Source organism: Uranotaenia lowii, chromosome 1 (assembly GCF_029784155.1).
Source record: "Uranotaenia lowii strain MFRU-FL chromosome 1, ASM2978415v1, whole genome shotgun sequence".
NCBI classification, from domain to species: Eukaryota; Metazoa; Arthropoda; class Insecta; order Diptera; family Culicidae; genus Uranotaenia; species Uranotaenia lowii.
Window position 1 is genome coordinate 108606784 of NC_073691.1, and position 15767 is coordinate 108622550.

General features: G+C 41.4%; 1 long non-coding RNA gene across 1 annotated transcript; it reads right to left on the bottom strand.

The window, feature by feature from the left end:
• Window positions 1-1401: 1401 nt before the first annotated feature.
• Window positions 1402-2870, bottom strand: LOC129738130 (uncharacterized). The gene is made up of 4 exons (XR_008735489.1): window positions 2663-2870; window positions 2069-2380; window positions 1889-1995; window positions 1402-1719 (listed from the first exon to the last, which is right to left on the bottom strand). It is a non-coding gene; the product is annotated as an uncharacterized LOC129738130 (long non-coding RNA).
• Between the last annotated feature and the right edge of the window lie 12897 nt (window positions 2871-15767).

Genomic DNA, 15767 nt, shown 5'->3' on the forward strand with positions numbered 1-15767 from the left:
GAATACCGTAAAACGGGGTAACTTTGATCACCGGGGTAACTTTGACCATCAATAAATTTTTCCACTTTACCATTAATAACTTAGTCTATAGTTTGAATTTTTGAAAACTGTTTTCTACGTTTGAAAGCCTATCAATTGAGTATTAAATAGACAAAATTTGGTTTGTGTTTGAAATTGTTTTCTGTTAGTAAACACGTAATTTCAAAATCTCAAAATAACTATTGTCGCTGAATCCCCAAACCGGAGTTATCGTCAATGAGCGCTGGCGACATTTACTGGCGACACTCACTGGCGACAAGTTATTATCAGGACGTGTACAACTTCGGGTGTGTTCTTATACCAAAGATTTTTTATTTCAAAGGAAAGTGCCGCAAAAACAAAGGATTTTTTCCTTTGGTTTTGGTATAAATAAAAAATCCTTTGGTTCAAATGCATTTTCCTCTGTTTCAAAGATTTTTTCTTTTGAAAAAGCTTAGATTCAAAATATTAATGCTTTGATACAAAAACCACCCAGCCAACAATTTGGTAGGTATATCAAAAGATATACGTACGTCTATGTCGACACTAATCATCGTATATGACGTTAGAAAAAAGCATATACCTACCAAAAGTGGAGGCGATATACGTACATGTTTTCGTTATTTTCTGGTTTACGACTTCGACAACATCATATAAGATGTTATATACGATGTCAGAAATGCTTTGGTACTTTATGTCGCATTGGCAGCACTTTGTATGTTACATTAAAAGATTCGATTCAAGCACATTTACGATGATGGGATGATTGACAGTTCCAACCACACTTTATGCGATGTGTGTTTTACCCTTTTACGACTTGATGTGACTCGATGATAGATTGGCACTTTAAGTCACCCTTAATGCGAAGTGTGTTGAACTCTTGTACGACTTGAAGCAATCTGACGATGAATTGGCGATTTAAGTCGCCATATATGTGAGGTGTGTTGTATTTTTGTACGACTTGAAGTAATCTGACGATGGATTGGCGATTTAAGTCACCCTTTTTGCGAGGTGTTAGGTAGTCTTGTACGACTTAGAGTAATCTGACGATGGATTGGCGATTTAAGTCACTCTTTATGCAAGTTGCGTTGCAGTCTTTTACGATGTTCAGAGATTTGAACATCGATTGACAACTTAAGTCGCACTCTATAGGAGGTGTGTTGTACTTTTTTACGATATGAAGAAATTTTACGTTCGATTGTCTGTTTAAACGACATATTATGCGAGGTGTAATGTAGTCTTTTACGATTTGTATTATTAAACGATATGGGGAACCACTTTATGTAGCATGTTATGTGTAGAACTGTGATTTTAATACGACTCTATAAACGAATACAAATGGTTACTTTTAAGTGATTTTTATTCAAACAAAATTTCCAATTCCCAATATTTTGGTACACTACACAATCTTAATGCACACTATTTACAACTATAAATTTTGCCACTAACACCATTTCTAAATCCTAACACTGTAGATATATCGATTCCAGACATCGTTCCGCACGCTTATTCACCGAACATAACTGTCTTCCACCTTTGCTGCGCCTCCCTCCAGGAAGCTTTTTAGTGGAAATGTCCGGCCCGCTGCACAACAGGAAGCGCTTGTGTTCTTGATCCCGGATTGTGCCTCGAAGACTTGCTCGGGTCCTTCCAAATAACACAGAAGAAAACACCAAATAATGCAGTTGACTTGACGTACACCTGTAAAGTAAAGAGAAAAAATTCATTATTGATATATGTCGACATCATGTATATTCATATAACAAACTAATTGAGAGAATTTTGAATTAGTTAAATTTCCAACTTTAAAACACCAAAATTGAAATCTAATTTTATATTGGTTATGTTAGAAAAAATCTTATATAAGTACCTTAATGTACTCATCGCAGTTCCGCCTGAAGAAAACTACTGTTTTAATACTGGACGCCATGTTATCATTCATCCGGATGTACTTTTTGATTCTGCTCGCAACAATAACTAAAATAGATGTTAAAATTTGTTGGAGAAGGTTGTGAACGAAGGGAACATTTTTATTATTTTTGGTACTTACAAATTGCCATCCAAGCACAGTTTATCAACATGAAAAAAGATCCTGAAGCTTGTTCGATGTGCTGGACACCTTTTCCCCCAGATCGTTGCTATTTTTTTCTTCGCGAACCGCTCGCCCGAGCAGTTGCTTTTTAAGCAGGTGAATATTCTCTGGGACGATATTGACATTCGCACCGAGTCGAATGCATTGCTTTGTGGCCCACAGTCCGATTGCTCTGCTTCCACCGGTGACGGCAACATGTTTACCTCGGATGTTGACTCGCTGTATTCGATGAAAATAGTTAGAAATATTTCCGTTTGATGATTCATCCACCTGAATGAAAAAATAACAAGTTAAGAGGGCTGATTTGAGAACGGTGGTTGTAAAGACTAATTATTAAAACGGGCGTGTGTCAAGTAGCTATGATCAAACATGAAACGAATAGTCAGAATCTAATCACTTTTTTACATGAAATCAGAAACTATATAAAATTTTAAATTGACGTTACTGAATTCAAATTTGAGATGCCGATTTCAGAATCACATCGAGGATTCAGATTTCAAACTGAGAGTTTTCAGACACTTAAAGCGATATAGAAATTTATCAAAATCTTACCGTTTTGTTAAATCCGCTCCGAAACCAGTCTACTCTGTCACGTTTCTCAGCGAACCATTTCCAACGTTTAGATCCAATCGCGTCAACTTCCAATCGATGACCAGAAGTGATTATACATGGACTCACTCAAGCTTTTGCAGCAATTTTCCACAATCTCCGAATGTGGTTTATAGCAGAAAGTATCCGCCGATAGTTTCCGCAGCAACTGCGACACGAATGAAAACAAAAACGAGCGCTGCGTGCAAGATAAACAAATAATAAGAAGAAAATTTGTTTTTAATTTTGACAGAGTACCACATTCGCTCTCATAGCACTGTTCAATTGGAATAAAAACTTAATAAACTGATCATTAATCGTCGAAAATCGCTTATTTTTTATATAACTAAAACGAAAATACTGTTAACTGTTAAGAATTCTTACCGTTCAAGTGTTATGCGTGTGGCTGATTTGGATTGTTGTCCTGAAGGCTTTGACTGGCCATTTGTCCAGAATGTCCTCGAATATTACTCCCCTGGTCAGCCGATGGCTCATCAATTTATGTTTTATTGTCTGACGTGGATTCTGTTCATTTGAACCCAGGGAGCAGAAAGGTGTTTAGAAATAAAATGTCATATCGGTCAACTTTATTTTTTTTATCTTACCGTTTTCAAGTTATCCGATGTTCATTCTGTCGTTAGTTCACAAAATTCCATTCGAGCGACAAAATTGCAGGAACAATTATAAAATGCAATATTTTGAACGCATATTTCCGTTTTAATTCCGCTTAAACGACGAAGTTTTGATATCTGATTTGGGCGAACGCTAAGTATTTGTTAATACGAATCTGATTCGTTCGCATCGAGTATATTTAAGTCGTGGGCAAAGTGGCTGATTGTACGACTATAATGTTACTTTGTTATAATTTGTGTTGCTATATCGGAAAGACGTGGTGTTGATTTGCCTCTTAATGTGGCATTCTATATAATATACTGAGTGATACGATAGACGATGCTTACGTGATGTTCTTTACGAATCTATCTGAAGCCATTTACGATTTCGTTACAGAAGTTATTCATGTACGGATAAAACGCGATATAAGAAATCTTATACGATTGTTAGAAGAATTAATTTCGCATCGGTCGCACTGAATACGACTTTACCTAACATATCGTTACTAAATCGTATTTCATTAGATTTCAACATCTTCTACGATGGATATACGATATTGTCGAATGTTAAGTATACATATTTACGATTCCGATTTGAATTGCACCCATATACGAGTTTAACGATGATTTCTTTTACGATTTCATGTTGGCTGGGCAGTTTCATTTGATTTAAAGTTATTATCTTTGCTCAAAGGTAATTTAGATATAGATTTAAAAGCATTTATTCATTGAACCATTTTCCATTTATTCCAATTGGAAGATTTTTACCCTGTTGTTTCGAAGTTCCTATTAGGAGTTTGAATAATAAAAAGATACAATTTTAGTTCTTAAATTCTTTTTTATTCACAAACACATAAAACACTGGTTCACTATAACCGAGTAGGGTCCTTGATATCGTTGACAAAGTTTCGCATTCTCCGTGGGCCGGTCAATAAACTTCCGAAAGCCACTCCAGCTGCTGGTTGGTCCGACTGGTGATTGCCGTTGAAGATTGGGCCGAAAAAATACGACCGCGGGATTTGGGGAGGTGTTACTTTGCGCAGCTTTCTCCATGTTCGAGAGACTTGGAAATCTATCCGTCGGCCGTGGTCCTGTAACTATACAAGCGTTTTAGAGAATCTTGAATTCACTTAAATATTCAGTATTTATTAACTTACACCACAGAAAATTTACACTGACCATTTTGCATCCTGAATCCTCCTTATTTATGCTTACTCCGATTCACTGGTTTGATTTTTAAAACGAGCGGCCGAATTTTATTCGATTTTTCGGTTTTCTGTTCTTCTTGCAAGTCAATGCAAAATATCTTCTAAGTTTAAAGTTTTTGTTTCAAAAAATTATTCTTTTCAGTTTAAAACATTTTTCTTCGGTTGAAAGAAAATTTACTTTGTTTCTAAAGAAATATGCAATTGAACAAATTTCTTTTGAATCAAAGAATTTGTTTGAAATTGTAACCAGTAGGTTACAAAATTTAAATTTATTTTTTTGAATCGGCACATTGATTATCGACCATTCACTTCCCCACAATTAAAACAGCAGTTTTGAACACACCTGGGCTACTGGGTGCACTCTGCGAACACGTACCGCATACCAAGCAGCATGGCTGCTCACGTGGGAGCAACTACGCATGGAAGGAGCAAGACGCATGAGCGGGGAAAAGCTGTTGAAAAGCGGGAAAATTTGAATAGGGCTGGATTTCTAAAAGAAAAGCCCAACAATCGATCAGTGGTGCGCCATCGATCATTCGTTGTTTGAACAGGCAAGCGTGTGCATCTTTGTGGAGTGTGAAGTGTACCCATCGTTAGGGACACTTCGGATACTGTTGAGTTTTTTTATTGTCGTCGGTTACGATCGTTCGACCGCACACGCCCGGCCTAGGTGGCCCCAGGGATTCACCTACGTCTAACCGTAAAAGACCAGCGTTTTGTCCTCTGGGGTGCGCCCCATAATCATTAAGGAGGACGTCTCGGGTCAAATTGACTCTAAATCTTAAGGAGACCTTACCCTTCTCGGTCTGGCAACTGCCGGTACCGTCCGGAGCCAACCGATATCGCCAACGAAGGAAGTGCCTGCAATCTACACTCCACGCAGCTCGGAAACGCCTTTTTCCGAGCTGTTAAGCCAAGAAACCCAGGACTTACCCCGCCATTTTGTGCTGCTGCGTCCAGCCGAGGTCCGCTCACCAGACGAGCTCTGCCTTCATCTGGGCCAATCCTGGTGGCCTGGTGAAGGTCGTCATCACCGGAAACCACAACGAACGACGAGAAAACCATCGATGGTACGTACCCAGAATAGCCCAAATAAATCATACACACTACACACCCACACCCAATCAATTGTAACAATAAAAACCCCTGAGAACAAATCAAGTTTTTTACTAAACAGATAGGAAGTGCCTTGGTAAAGTGAAAGGTTGGTCCGCCCCTTTTCCCGCGTAGCCCCTCCAGTTTGCCCAGTAGTGCGCCGACTCTGAGACCCAGGTCATAGAGTCTCGTGTTACTGAGTTTTGTCGGGTAAACTAATTAGTTTCAATGGGCTCCCAGCCACAAATCGCGAAAGGTAAACGGAGGATTCGATTAGAATAAAAATTATTTAAATTTTTGAACCAACTGGGAGGAGAGTACACAATCCTAGATTGTGTAAGATCCGGGTCATTATCGGACCACTGGCACAAAATTCTTAATACCATCAGATAAACTAAAAGGCAGTGACCGTTTTGTTTGATATCGTAAAGTGCAGAAACTTGCACATAAAACGATTGAAAATTGATTACATCATTTGGCAAACGAACATACGACATATTCTGGACCTGAAATTTTGGTAACATTTACACTAACATATGGTCTTGAATTCTCTCAAATCACTACACAAAACAACACAAGAGTTGGCACCATTTTATTTGAATTTCTATTGTTTAGTTGAATACTTATTTCTAGCTTATTACAATTATTATTGGTGAGTTACTGATTCTAGCAAGTTTGTTTTTCGATATTGTTTCGTGAACTGCGTATTATTCCAAAAATGGATTCAAATCACCTTCGTCTATTCAGAGGGATGAATAGTGATCATCTGGAAGATGATGAGATTGCGTTTGAGCTTGATATTCGGCGTGTAAACTATACGGCTAGAGATTCTCGAGATGCGAGGCGTCGGATGCTGCGTACGATATTGAAAATTCAACGAGAATCGGGTCATTTTGATGTATGCAACATAGAAAAAGAGTTTCGTCAACTTGAATTTGAAACGGTTTCGAATAAGTTAGAAAATATTTGCGATCAGTTAGAAAATGGAAACGTCAAGAAGTCTGAGTTACCACCATTCAAGTCTCGATTGATTCACTTGTTTTTCCGCTTGGTTAGATTACGAGATTCAATGAAGTTCAATACGCGTGGACTAGAAAAAACGGTTGAGCAACTTTTGGCCGATTACTTCTCAGAAGGGGCACCAGAAGCTGCAGAAGCAAAAGGTCCAGATGAGGAAAAGTTAGGTAGCGATGACGAAAAGTCACCGAATGAAAGCGAATCTGAAAGAATTCACAAAGTAGGGAAAGCAAAAGGATCGGCGGTAGCGATATCCAAACTCGGGTTGAAAAAGAAGCGGTCAAGCGTGAAAACTGATAGAATGTTCAAACAAATTCTCGCGTTAGTAGACCAGTGCGTTGAAAAACGTATGAGCGCGTTAAATTTAAACCAGCAGGTTCCAGACAGTAAAGTCAACAAGCCAGGCGCAAGCAATCCAACACCGGTAGAAAGTTCAGGGCGTAATGCACCACAAGTAAACCAACGGAAAAGGAAGGAATCCAGGCTCGTGGAGTCATCAGAGTCTGAGGAACCAGAGTTAGATAGCCAGGAATGGTCGAGTAGTTCATCCGAAGAGGAATACCACTTCAATAGGAATGAGGCTCGTAACAGGGTAGGTCGGGTTAGAACAGTTTCACCACGCAGACCACGCCCGGTTGCAGACTGGAAAATCAAATATGATGGCAAGGACGAAGGGAAACGGTTGAACAAATTCTTAACTGAAGTAGAGTTTCTCGCGGAAGCTGAAAACATCAGCAAACGAACCCTGTTTAATGAAGCGATTCATCTCTTCTCGGGCGACGTTAGGACATGGTACATGGAAGGCAAGAGAAACGGAGACTTCGGGAATTGGAAACAATTGGTCAAGGAGCTGAAACAGGAGTATCAGCCTCCAGATCTTGATTTTCATTACGAACAACTAGCCGCGCAGAGAAGACAAAAACGGTCGGAAAAGTTCACTGATTATTATAACGCGATCAAGGAAATTTTCAGCTACATGTCGAATCCACCCTCAGATAAACGAAAGTTTGAAATTGTTTTCCGCAACTTACGATCCGATTACAAAAACTCACTAGTTGTTAGGGACGTTAAAACGTTGCGTTCTCTCCAAATCTGGGGTCGGAAATTGGATTCAGCTAACTGGTACTTGTATCGGAACAGAGATAACGAAGGAAACAATAGATCGAGTTATCAAGCCAACGAAATAACGGAAAAGACTTCATACAAAAGTTCTAGGTCTCAAAATAGGGATAGACAACCGCGAAAGCATAATGCCGAGGTCAGAAGGCAACAGGATTTAAAGCCCAAGAGTTTGGAAGAAAGTCAGCCGAAACACCATCGTTACAATTAATAAAGGAAATGGATTTCGGCCCGGAAAATAAATCACGCAAGACGAGATAAAATGTAAAACACGTTTTATTCGTTCGGAGTCTCGATATAAAGTAATGCAGAAATTGCAAACGGTAAATAACGGCTGTTGCCGTTAAACTGTCAACAACGGCAGGGATGCCAATAACAACGGTCGTTACATAATTTGCCTACACGCTCATTATAAACTCATCACCCCTGCTCAAATTATGGAACTCATAGGACACCTATACCCTCTCGAAGACGCTTGAAGGTTGCAGAAGGTAACCCTTTCGTCATAATATCAGCCAATTGTTGCTCTGAAGGAACAAACACAAGCACTACTTGTCCTTCCTGAACCAATTCTCGAATGAAATTAAACTTAATGTCCACATGTTTCATACGACGACTATCTCTTGGTTCTTCTGACACTCTTATACACGACTGATTGTCTTCGAGATACTTCACTGCACCGTCGATCACCACGCCGAAGTCCAGCAGCAATCTGCGCATCCACACACCTTCGCATACACCAGTGCAGAGCGCAACAAACTCGGCTTCCGTCGACGATAATGCTACGGTTTGCTGCTTGCGAGTAAGCCATGCTACAGTTCCGCCAAACACACGAACAATGTAGCCACTAATCGAACGCCGGTCGTTTATGTCGTTACCCCAGTCTGCGTCAGAGTAAATGACCATGGTTTCAGCTTGCTCGCTTCCAATGAACTCCAGTCCTACGTCGAGAGTTCCTTTCACGTAGCGCAGAACCCGTTTCAAATAACACCAATGTTCAGCCGTGGGACAACTCTGGTATTGGCTAAACATGTTCACTGCGGCACACAAATCCGGTCGGGTTGTCAATGCAACGTAAGCTAAGCACCCAACGAGTTCTCGGTACGGGCTACTCGTTCGCTCAGCTTCTGTTCCTTTCTTCAGCTTCAGGTGGCATTCTAGTGGGGTACTCACTGGTTTGCACTCTTCCATGCCAAACCGCCGAAGCAAACTCTCCAAATAACTTCGTTGCGTGATCTTCATCTGCTGCTTTTCGATATTTCTCTCGATACGCATACCGAGAAAACACTTTACGTCACCTAAGTCCGACATCTCGAACTCACACTTCAACTGGCACTTCACTTCTTCGATTCCTTTCGGTTTCTCCCCAGCAATGAGGATGTCGTCGACATACAGCAACAGGAACAATCTCTCTCCTTTCTTGATGTAGAGATAGCGGTCGTTCTCACTACGCTTGAATCCCAGCTTTGACACATATTGGTGGAACCGCTCATTCCAGGCTCTGGACGCCTGCTTGAGCCCATACAGCGCGCGGTTCAGCCGACACACCAATCCGTTGCCTACCCGAAATCCATCGGGTTGTTCCATGAAGATTTCTTCCTGCAACGTGCCATTCAGGAACGCTGTCTTTACGTCGAGCTGGTGGACTTGAAGACACTTCTGATTCGCGACTGCTAACAGAGTCCGAACCGTATCAAGACGAGCTACTGGGGCGTACGTCTCAGCGTAATCGTAGCCATACCGCTGAGAAAATCCACGGGCTACCAGTCTGGCTTTGTATCTATCTGGTGCGCCGTCTTCTCCTCGCTTTATCTTGAAAACCCACTTGCAAGACACGGGTTTTTTTCCTTCGGGCAGCTTGGTAAGAGTCCACGTGTTATTCTTCTCGTGTGAACTCATTTCCTCCTTCACAGCTGTCTCCCAGTGCTTCCAGTCGTCGCGCTTCTTCATTTCGCTCACCGTGGCTGGAAAGTCTTCCACGTAGTCTACGGCACTCAGAGCGTATGCAGCAAAGTTCATTTCGTAATCTTTGTGCCATGCGGGAGGAGCTCTCTTGCGACCTTGCGGAGCTTCGGGGGCTTCATCTGCCCCTGCTGAATCTGTGCCGTTTTCGTCATCATCGCAATCGACAAACTCGTCATTGGAATGATCGAGAATGGATTGCTCTTGCTCATTATCACTTTCACTCTTGTTATCGGAATCAACAATCTTTCGGATTCGGACCACATCCTGTTCCGGAGGACCTTTCTCGCTCACTTGGTCCCCGGAGATACCACCGGATTCGTCTACGATAACATCTCTCTTGGCGACGACTTTCTTACGCAATGGATCCCAGACTCGATATCCATTGCAGTGATAACCCAGAAAAATACCTTTCCACGATTTCTGGTCTAGCTTCCTCCTGTGCTCTTTGGGGATGTGGCAGTATGCAGGGCTCCCCCATACTCTCATAATAGACACATCAGGTCTACGTCCTTCCCACATTTCGTAAGGAGTTTTTCCATCTTGGACCGCACTTGCTGGACTCCTGTTCACGAGAAACGCCGCTGTCTCTATGGCCTCACACCAGAACGCTTTGTCCACCTTGGAGCAGAACAACATGGACCGTGCCTTTTCAACTAAAGTACGGTTCATGCGCTCGCTAACACCATTCTGCTCCGGCGAGTATGGGATAGTGCATTGCATCTCGATACCTTTCTGCTTGCAAAACAATTCAAAGGGTTTATTTCTGTACTCACCGCCGTTGTCCAAACGCAGTCGCGATATTCTCACGCCAAACTTGGCCGTGACCATCGCTTCGTACTGTTTGAAGTACTTGAGAACCTCATCCTTCGAGCGCATCCCGTAGATGATCGTAAAACGACTCCAATCATCTACGAAGCTGACGTAATATCGACTACCATCGTGGCTTACTGGAGAGATCGGGCCACACACATCGGAATGCACTATCTCCAACACTCGTGTTGAACGCCTTTCTGTACACACTCCAAACGGCTTCCGCGTCTGCTTCGCATCGATGCAGGATTCACACACTATTTCACTTTTATCATCACTAATGCACTTTTCTAGTCCTTTCACCATTTGGTCCTTCATCAGTCTGTCCAAGTTTTTCTCACTCAGATGCCCGAAACGACGGTGCCATAGTTCATTGCATTTCCGAATTTTTCCACACGAGTACATTACCGATCCGTTACACTTGCCATAGAAATCCATCTCGTACTGGAAACCGCGACGCTTTCCACTCGCGAGTACTTCCGAATTTTGGAGAATTTTCACCACACCGTTTTTAAACAAAACCTCCATTCCGGCCATCTCAACTTTCCGGATTGAGAATAAATTACAACGGAGATCCGGCGAATAAAGAACATTCTCCAACGTACACTCACGACGATCGTTCCCGGCAATTGCCAACACTTTAACCGATCCCGAAAACTTAGCGGTCGCACACTTTCCGTTCAATGCTACGGCAATATCAATCGGCTCTTTCAATGGCACCAGCAGAGATGCCAATGTGCCTGATTTTTCAGGCGTTGCCTGATTTTTCGAGGCTCTGCCTGACAACCTGATAAGCCATTGATTTTCCCTGATTTTTGAAAATATGCCTGATTTTGCCTGATTTTTGCGAATGTCATGAAAAATGGGTAGTAAGAAACTGGAGTAGGTACCATAGCAAGTGAAAAAGTGAAAAAAGTGGCTGAATCAATGCAATCGAAAGATTCTCGTTAATTCTTATTGAAAAAGAGAATTGAAGGGATTGCTTTGATGCAGCAGAATTATTCAACTAAGTAGGCTCACAAAACTTATTGGAGTGAAAATGTGGAGCGATGACCAAAAAAAAAAAGGTCATCACTTTGAGCAAAATTTCCGTTACTTTTACGTAGCCTGATTTTGCCTGATTTTTATTTCGCAAGTTCCCTGATTTTTGAAAATAAATGTTGGCAACCCTGGGCACCAGCGTTTCGAAGAGGCTCTTGTCGTTTGACATATGCTCTGAGGCGCCCGAATCGGCGTACCACACTATTTTTTCTTTCCGTGTGCTTTCTCCCCCAGCAACAAAACAAACACTTAATTTTCTTCTCGGAAACATTAGCACTGGATCTTCGGTGTTTCTTATCTTCTTTCTTTGCCAGTGGTTTCTTCTCCTTTTGGGGGCACTCAGCCGCCTTGTGGCCCAACTCATGGCAAACAAAACACCTCCACTTTTTATCCACTTTCGGCTTCCCAGCAAAAGCTGCCGGTTCCCGTTTCGAACCACTTGGTTCCTCACTTTTTCCCCGACACTTGAGCTCTTCATCGAGCAGCCGACATTTAACAAATTCGATTGTTAAATTGTCCTCCGGCATCGTCTCGATCGCGGTAACCACTGTTTCGTAAGCCGGACCCAGGGTAAGCAGTAGATGGCACACAATATCCAGATCATCTAATACTGCTCCGGTATTTTTATACTCCCGCACTACCCGATCAAACAACAAGAAATGTTCTTGTAAACACCCGCCATCATGGCGAAGTGCAAGCAACTTTCTTTTCAAGTGCAATCTCGTTGCAACCGTTTTTCTTTCGAACACTCGATTCAACGCCAACCAAATTTTTCTGGGAGAATCTTGGTCTTGCACATACTCAAGCATCGAATCACTAATACGCGAAATCAAAATCGATTTGCAATGGCGGTCTTTCTTCCGACGCTTCTCAACAAGCCTTTCCTTTGCTTGCCGAGCCCCCGCGTCATCTTCGGGTTTGACCCGCAGCGCTTCCACTTCCGCCAATTCCTGCTGGATGCATTCCAAGCACTCGTGCTCCTCTAGCACCACTTGCATCCGGAATTTCCATGACGGGAAATTCGTGCCGTCAAACAATGGAACCCGCACAACATCCGTCGATTCCCTATTGTCCATCGCGATTCAATTCGTGCTAATCCGACAACGAATAACTTTTACTATTTTCCGCGGCACTCGCGAATACCTGGGCCCATAACCTAATAAAGGAAATGGATTTCGGCCCGGAAAATAAATCACGCAAGACGAGATAAAATGTAAAACACGTTTTATTCGTTCGGAGTCTCGATATAAAGTAATGCAGAAATTGCAAACGGTAAATAACGGCTGTTGCCGTTAAACTGTCAACAACGGCAGGGATGCCAATAACAACGGTCGTTACATAATTTGCCTACACGCTCATTATAAACTCATCAACAATGACACGCCGCAGGAAGGCAACAGCAGGAACTTGTTAGAGAAAAGATTGGCGGAATATCGTGTCCCAGATAAGTCGATTTGTTTCAATTGCGGTGGTAAATACCATCATTTTAATGATTGTCGTAAGGAAAGGGAAAGGTTTTGTTACAATTGCGGTTTTCACGACTTCACGGTTGATAACTGTCCATATTGTGCAAAAAACGGGCGCAAGTCGGCGTAGGAGGACGTCGATCTCGACCACAAAAACCTCCAACAGTATTCGTCCCCAGCAAGTCCAACGTAGAGGAGCTCATTCTTCAAATAGAACATGATAATCGTCCGTTTGTAGGTGTTGAAGTCATGGGTGTGAAGATTGTAGGTTTGCTTGATAGCGGGGCACAGGTGTCGATTCTTGGTTTAGGTAGCAGAGCATTGTTGAAGAAACTCAGGCTGCAAGTCCTCAAATCGGAGACTAGGTTGTCTACTGCAGGGGGAGATAAGTTAGAAGTTGAAGGATACGTTCACCTGCCCGTCACGTTCAATGGAATGACTCGTCTTTTGGTCACACTCATCGCTCCGACACTACAACGGAAGCTGCTGTTAGGAATGAACTTTTGGAATACATTTGGCATCGAACCCCAGATCCTCGAGACAGAAAATTTCACCGTCGAAGAAGTCGAAGCGAATCCTGAAGAGTTTGTACTAAGCACCGAGCAGCGAAGGCAGTTGGAGGAAGTAAAGAAGGAGTTCAAAGTCTTCGAAGAAGGTACTTTCCTCGAAACAACCCACTTGCTTTTACACAAAATAGAGCTGGAGGATGAATTTCGGTCAGCGCCACCAGTTAGGTTGAACCCATACCCCTGGTCACCAGAAGTCCAGAAGCACGTGAATGAAGAGTTAGACAAATGGATTGAAGCTGGAGTCGTCGAACGTTCTACAAGCGATTGGGCCATGTTGATCGTTCCCGTTTTGAAAAAGGCAACTGATGAAGATGGCATAGAAAGAGTGAAGCTGAGAATGTGTTTAGGCGCACGAAAGCTAAACGAACGGACCAGAAGGGACGCGTATCCGCTTCCGCATCAGGACCGAATCTTAGGTCGTTTAGGCTCCGCTAGGTTCCTCTCAACAATCGATTTGTCAAAGGCCTTTTGGCAGATCGGATTAGCTCCTGAATCTAGAAAGTACACCGCGTTTCGAGTATTTGGTCGTGGTCTGTTTCAATTCACGCGTTTGGCTTTTGGATTGGTAAACCCGCATAATCAATTACAATATATAGAGAATATTCTATATTGTCTCTAAACGTTATCGTTTATTGTAAAGTGAACAGTATATGTACAATAACACAGACCATATTAACAATCTGTATTATGATTATCTGTTAAAGTACCATATGGGGAAAGGGCTGTTAAGCATGTTTACCATTCAAAAAGAGCGATTTTTTCGAACAAATATTTCATGCTACATTATTGGATACGGTTAAAATATCATCCACTTTTGGCGAGCAAAACAATCTACCTGAATGTTCTAGCTACGTTGGAATACAAAATCATAGATTTGTTCAACTTCAATGGATATAGTTTGCTTATAGTAGTTTGTAGTAAAAATAACGCTCAATCATACGTTCCGCATATTGTAAAATATTTTTAAAAAGAGCTTCCCTGTACCATAACCAATATAGTTCCAATTCTTTCCCACAAAAAATAAAATAAAATTAAAAAATTTAAATGTTGAGATTTTTATTTTTTATTTCTGATATTAACATGGATTATACAATCTTACCTATTTGTGCAGATCTGCATTGTTCAGCCTTTCAGTAGATTTTTTTTCCGCTCTCCGCTCAGCAGAGATCTTTGTTTCTGTAATTTCATTAGTTTTATTTAATCTCACTAGTTTTTATCGATAATATAATATAGTTTTACTTACTTTTCGCGTTCTGTGTGTTTTTCTCAGCGTGATTCTTTTTTTTCGGAGCCATTTTGAACACAGTTTTCAGTTCCGAACCTGGCGTGGGGTTGCCGACACAAATTTTAACGAAGTGAAGTGAAAATTAGCAGATGCTGAACCCAAGAGCGAAAAAATGCATAAGCTCACAACTACATCTTAAAATAACAATATTAGTTATTATCCGCAAGAGGTGAAATGATAACGACTTGTCTAACTCATACAATGTTGTCAATGTTGTTTTTTTTTTAATTTAATGTCTAATGCTAAGAAAATATAAGGAAACTTTGTCGTACACTGTTAGAGTCCTGGATAAGGTCCAGAGACAATATTCAAAGGTTGCAAATTTTTATTCTCTTATTATACTATACTTACTAAATCATATATCATATTGTCACTGTCACTGATACGATCCTGTCATAATTTATTGAGGTAATAAAATTTTGAACATGTATAATGAAATGATACTTGGAAGATATTTCATACTGGTACTGCTACCAATATATTAAGTTAATAGTTAGTACTATATCCCCAACTGTTTTTAATTATGCGGGAACTCAAGTGCAGTCCTGGCGAATTTGATGGATCAGATTCTAGGATATGGTGAATTAGAACCGGGAGTATTTGTGTACTTGGATGATATTATCATCGCAAGTAACACATTTGAAGAGCATCTTGCAAGTCTGAATGAAGTGGCTCGCAGATTACGTGAGGCTAATCTATCCATCAACTTGGAGAAGTCGAAGTTTTGTGTTCCGGAGTTACCCTACCTTGGTTACATCTTGTCGAGCGAAGGAATCCGTCCAAACCCAGAGAAAGTAGAAGCGATTGTGAACTTCGAACGCCCTTCATCCGTTAGATCCCTCAGAAGATTTCTAGGGATGATAAATTATTATAGGAGGTTTAT